A 5425-nucleotide genomic window follows, 5' to 3' on the forward strand; every position below is an offset into this window, starting at 1 on the left:
AGTTTAAACCCTCTCGAACTACTCGAGCAAAACTTTCACCCAGGACATTGGTCCCCTTCCAGTTCAGATGCAACCTGTCCTTCATGTACAGGTCCCACCTTCCCCAGAAGGCATCCCAATTATCTACATATCTGAAGCCCTCCCTCCTACACCAGCTGCGCAGCCACGTGTTAAGCTGCGCCCGCTCCCTGTTCCTCGCCTCGCTATCTCATGGCACCGATAGTAAACTAGAGAACACTACTCTGTTCATCCTGCTTTGCAGCTTCCATCCTAACTCCCTGACTTTTTATATCTTCGATCCTTTTCCTGGCTATATCATTAGTGCCAATATGTAACACGATTTCTGGCTGTTCGCCCTCCCCTTTCAGAACCTTATACACCCGATCGGAGACGTCCCGGTCCCTGGCACCAGGGAGGCAACATACCTTCAGGGAATCCCGATCCTGACCACAAAATCTCCTGTCGATTCCCCTAACTATCGAGTCCCCTACCACGAGTACTTTTCTATTCTGCCCCCTTCCCTTCTTTGCCACAGTGTCAGGCTCAGTGCCAGAGAACTGACTGCTATGGCTTTCCTCCGGTAGGTCATCCCCCCCAGCAGTATCCAAAATGATGTACTTATTGCTGAGGGGAATGTCCACAGGGGATCTCTGCAATGTCTGACTGTCCCCTTTCCTCCCCCTAACTGTAACCCATTTATCCTTGTCCTGAGCCTTAGGAGAGACCAACTCCCGGTAACTCCTCTCAATTACCCCCTCAGCCTCCCGAATGATCCGTAGTTCATCCAGCTCCAGCTCCAGCTCCAGCTCCAATTCCCTAACACGGTTTTCAAGGAGCTGGAGTTGGGTGCACTTCCCACAGATGTAGCCAGCGGAGTTGTGCCATGTCTTCCACCTGCCACATTCTGCACATTGGAATACTATTCCAATATTGAAAAGCCAAGGCATTTTCAACTGAAATAAGGAGAAATTGCTTCACTCAGTGTAGGGGTGAAAGTTTGGAACTCTTTCTTCCCACAGTCCAAAGATGTGCAGGGTCAGGTGAATTGGCCATACTAAATTGCCCGTAGTGTTAGATAAGGGGTAAATGTAGGGGTATGGGTGGGTTTCGCTTCGGCGGGTCGGTGTGGACTGGTTGGGCTGAAGGGCCTGTTTCCACACTGTAATCTAATCTAATCTAATCTAATCTAAAAATCTAATCTAATCTAATCTAAAAATCTAATCTAATCTAATCTAATTTCCCCCAGAAGCTGGTGGAAGATCAGTCATTGAGTAAATACAAGGCAGAAAATGACAAATTTCGAATTTCTCCACTGGCGTGGTGTGTTAAAATGGCATTGAGATAGCTGATTAGCCGTGCACTAAAATGGCAGAATAGAGTCAAAAGGCTGAGTAGTTTTCTCCTGTTCCCATGCATCTGTCATTCATTTAATTTTGCGAACAGAAACACGGACCCCCTGACTGGGTAATTCTGAATGAACCAAATGTTAATGCAGTTGAGCTGAAAATGTAAATATGCGATTGACTCTTTGCAGACACCGTTCATTGACACAATGTGTTTGTTCCACAGGGAAAGGTTATGGCGGAAAAGGTTATGATGGCAAAGGTATTGTCTTTAATTTTAGAAATCAATTTCTCCAAAGGAACTAGGACAGAAAGTGTGACCTAAAACGGTTTTGATGACAGACAGAAACAAACTCCTTTCTGTTAACAATACCCTGAATATTAGCATCTATCGTTTTGTTGCAAAGTATTAATGAGGTGAATTTTTTGATTCGTACCATATTTGGATTTGGAACAAATACAGTTAATTGTCAGAAGACATAGAGAAAACTGGCAGTGTGAATTGTTTGATAGTCATTAGAAAGTTTGTGCGAAGATTTGTAGCTCGGGTGCTCGTTGATGTGGTTCTGTTCGCCGAGCTGGAAGTTTTTGTTGCAAACGTTTCGTCCCCTGGCTAGGTGACATCATCAGTGCTTGGGAGCCTCCTATGAAGCGCTTCTTTGATGTTTCCTCCGGTGTTTATAGTGGTCTGTCCCTGCCGCTTCCGGTTGTCAGTTTCAGCTGTCCGCTGTAGTGGTTGGTATATTGGGTCCAGGTCGATGTGTTTGTTGATGGAGTTTGTGGATGAATGCCATGCCTCTAGGAGACACGCAGACAACAAGCAACATGAATTCGACTGGGACAACACAACTATCATAGGGCAAGCCAGACAGAGAACAGCCAGGGACAACAGTGGGGCCTGGTTACGGTCCAGGTAATGTCTTTAATTCCAATCATCTGTTGATCTAGAAGTCATAGGAATAAATGAAAAAGCTAACCAATAAATGATAATGTTGAGTTTTTAGCCGGGAACCAGATTCAAACAAATCCCTGTTAAATTATCCTGAATATATTGTTGATGTCTGTCGATAGTGACAGTAATGTGTCAAGTCCCCATCAGGACTGGTCAATATCCAGTGACAATGTGAGCACACTCTCCCAACATTGAAAACCTTCAGGCATTTTGAACTGAGGTGAGGAGAAACTTCATCACTTGAGTTGAGCGGGGGGTGGGGTGTGAATCTTTGGAATTCTCTCCCCCAGAGGCTGGTGGAAGATCAGATTTTCAATTTCTCCTTATTTAAACTATAATGGCACGGGGTGGGAACATAGCATTAAGACAGATGATCAGGTCACACACTAAATGGCAGAATAGAATCAAACAGCTAAATAGCTTTCTCCTGTTCCCATGAATGTATGATTATTTTAATTTTGCAAAGAGAAACACAGGCACCCTGACTGAGACATTCTGAATGAATCAAATGTTAACTGATTGAGCTGAAGATGTGCATGTGTGATTGAATACTTGCAAAATCCATTCATTGACATAATGTGTTTGCTCCACAGTGAAAATTTTTGTCGGAAAAGGTATTGTCTTTAATTTTTGAAATCAGTTCCTCCAAACAAATGAGGGCAGAGTGAGAGAGCGAGAGAGAGTGAGCAATAAACAGTTTTGATGACAGACAGAATCAAACCCTGCTCTTATAACAGTAGCCGATACATTAGCATCAATTGTTATATTGCAAAGTATTAATTGGGTGTTTTTTTTTATTCTAGCCATATTTGGCCAAGGTGCAAGTACTAATTATTATCAGAACATGAAGGAAAATATGTAATATGAATAGACGAACCTCCATAAGAAGGTTTGAAGAGATTAATAAAGTCAACAAGAATTTGAAAATACATGAACATTTTTAAATTGTAACTATAATCATTAAGCTATTTAATTCTTAATGAACACTAACGATTCAAGGGGAAGAGCTGAAAATACAATTTTACAATTCTCTCCAAACTGCTTTAGCAGATATGTTTTGCTTTTCTTCAAAAGTGGGATCTCTTTATGGTCCAGAATTACAGTCTTTAATCCCATAGATCTGTTGATCTAAAATCAATAGGAACGAAAGAAATAGTCCAATCCATAAATGATAATGTTGAGATTTTAACCATGAACTAGATTCAAACAAATCCCTGTTAAATTGTCCCAAATACATTGGTGCCAGAACACACTGATGGTAATGTGTCAACTCTCCATCAGGACTAGTCAAAATCCAGGGACAATATGAGCACGCTGTCCCAACATTGAAAAGCCAAAGCATTTGTAACTGAAATAGGGAGAAATCTTTTCACTTGGCCTGAGGGTGAAAGTTTGAAATTCTCTCCCCCAGAGGCAGGTGGAAGATCCGTCATTGAGTAAATTCAAGGCAGGAAATGAGAGATTTCCAATTCCTCCTCATATCAAGGCACATTGGTGTGGTGTAGCAACATGGCATTGAGATAGATGATTAGCCATGCACTAAAATGACAGAATATGGTTAAAAGGCTGAGTAGCCTTCTCCTGTTCCCATGTATCTATCATTCATTTAATTTTGCGAAGAGAAACACAGACCCTCCAGAGTAGGTAATTCTGAATGAACCAAATGTTAAACCGATTGAGCTGAAAATGTAAGTGTTCATTGCAGACGTTGTTCATTGACGCAATGTGTTTATTCCACAGGGAAAGGTTATGATGACAAAGGTATTGTCTTTAATTTGAGAAATCAATTTCCCCAAAAGAACTAGGATAGAGAGTGTGACCTAACACAGATTTGATGACAGACAGACACAAACTCCTTTCTGTTAACAATACCCTGAATATTAGCATCTATTGTTTTGTTGCAAAGCATTAATGAGGTGAATTATTTGATTCGAACCATATTTGGACTTGGAACAAATATAGTTAATTTTCAGAAGATATCGAGAAAATTGGCAATGTGAATTGTTTGATAGTCATTAGAAAGTTAGAAGAGATGAGTAAATTGCAATTAAAATTAATAAGTTTTCAAAAGTACATTACAATCTTCAAATATTAACCATTATCAACAATCTGTTTAGCTCTGAATAAACCTCAACATTTCAGCAGAAAATACTGAAAATATTATTTTCCAATTAATGCTCTCCAATGTTCAGTAACAGATCTGTTTTGTTTTTCTCCAACAGTGGGGCCTGGTTACGGTCCAGGTAATGTCTTTAATTCCAATGATCTATTGATCTAAAAGAGATAGGAATAAAGAAAAAAGCTAATCAATAAGTGATTAATAAATAATCAATAAATGACAAACAAAATGGCAGAATAGGATCAAAAGGCTGAGTAGCCTTCTCCTGTTCCCATGTATCTATCATTCATTTAATTTTGCGAAGAGAAACACAGACCCCCAGACTGGGTGATTCTGAATGAACCAAGTGTTAAACCAATTGAGCTGAAAATGTAAATGTGCGATTAACTCTTTGCAGACAACGTTCATTGACACAATGTGTTTGTTCCACACGGAAAGGTTATGGCAGGAAAGGTATTGTCTTTAATTTTAGAAATAATTTTCTCCAAACGAACGAGGGCAGAGAGAGTGATCTAAAACAGTTTTGATGACAGACAGACACAAACCCCTTTCCGATAACAATACATTAAAATATTAGCATTTATTGTTTTGTTGCAAAGTCTTAATTGGGTGAAATTTCTGATTCTAACCACATTTGGCCCTGAACCAAATATATTTCCCTATGAGAAGATACAGAGAAAATTGACAATGCGAATCATTTCATAGCCATTGGACAATTAGATGAGATGACTAAATTGCAATTAAAATCAATAAGATTTGGAAAGTACATTAGAATTTTCAAATATTCACCCTTAACGATAATCTGCATAGCTCTGAATGAACCTCCACTATTCAGTGAAAAGATAACTTTCCAAGGAATTCTCGACAATGTTCAGTAACAGATCTGTTTTGTTTTTCTCCAACAGTGGGACATGGTTACGGTCCAGGTAATGTCTCTATCCCAATTATCTATTGAACTAAAAGTATTAGGGAGAAAGAAAAAAGCTAATTAATAAATGATAATGTTGGTTT

The sequence above is a fragment of the Chiloscyllium plagiosum genome, chromosome 48, assembly GCF_004010195.1.
Source record: "Chiloscyllium plagiosum isolate BGI_BamShark_2017 chromosome 48, ASM401019v2, whole genome shotgun sequence".
Taxonomy (NCBI): Eukaryota; Metazoa; Chordata; class Chondrichthyes; order Orectolobiformes; family Hemiscylliidae; genus Chiloscyllium; species Chiloscyllium plagiosum.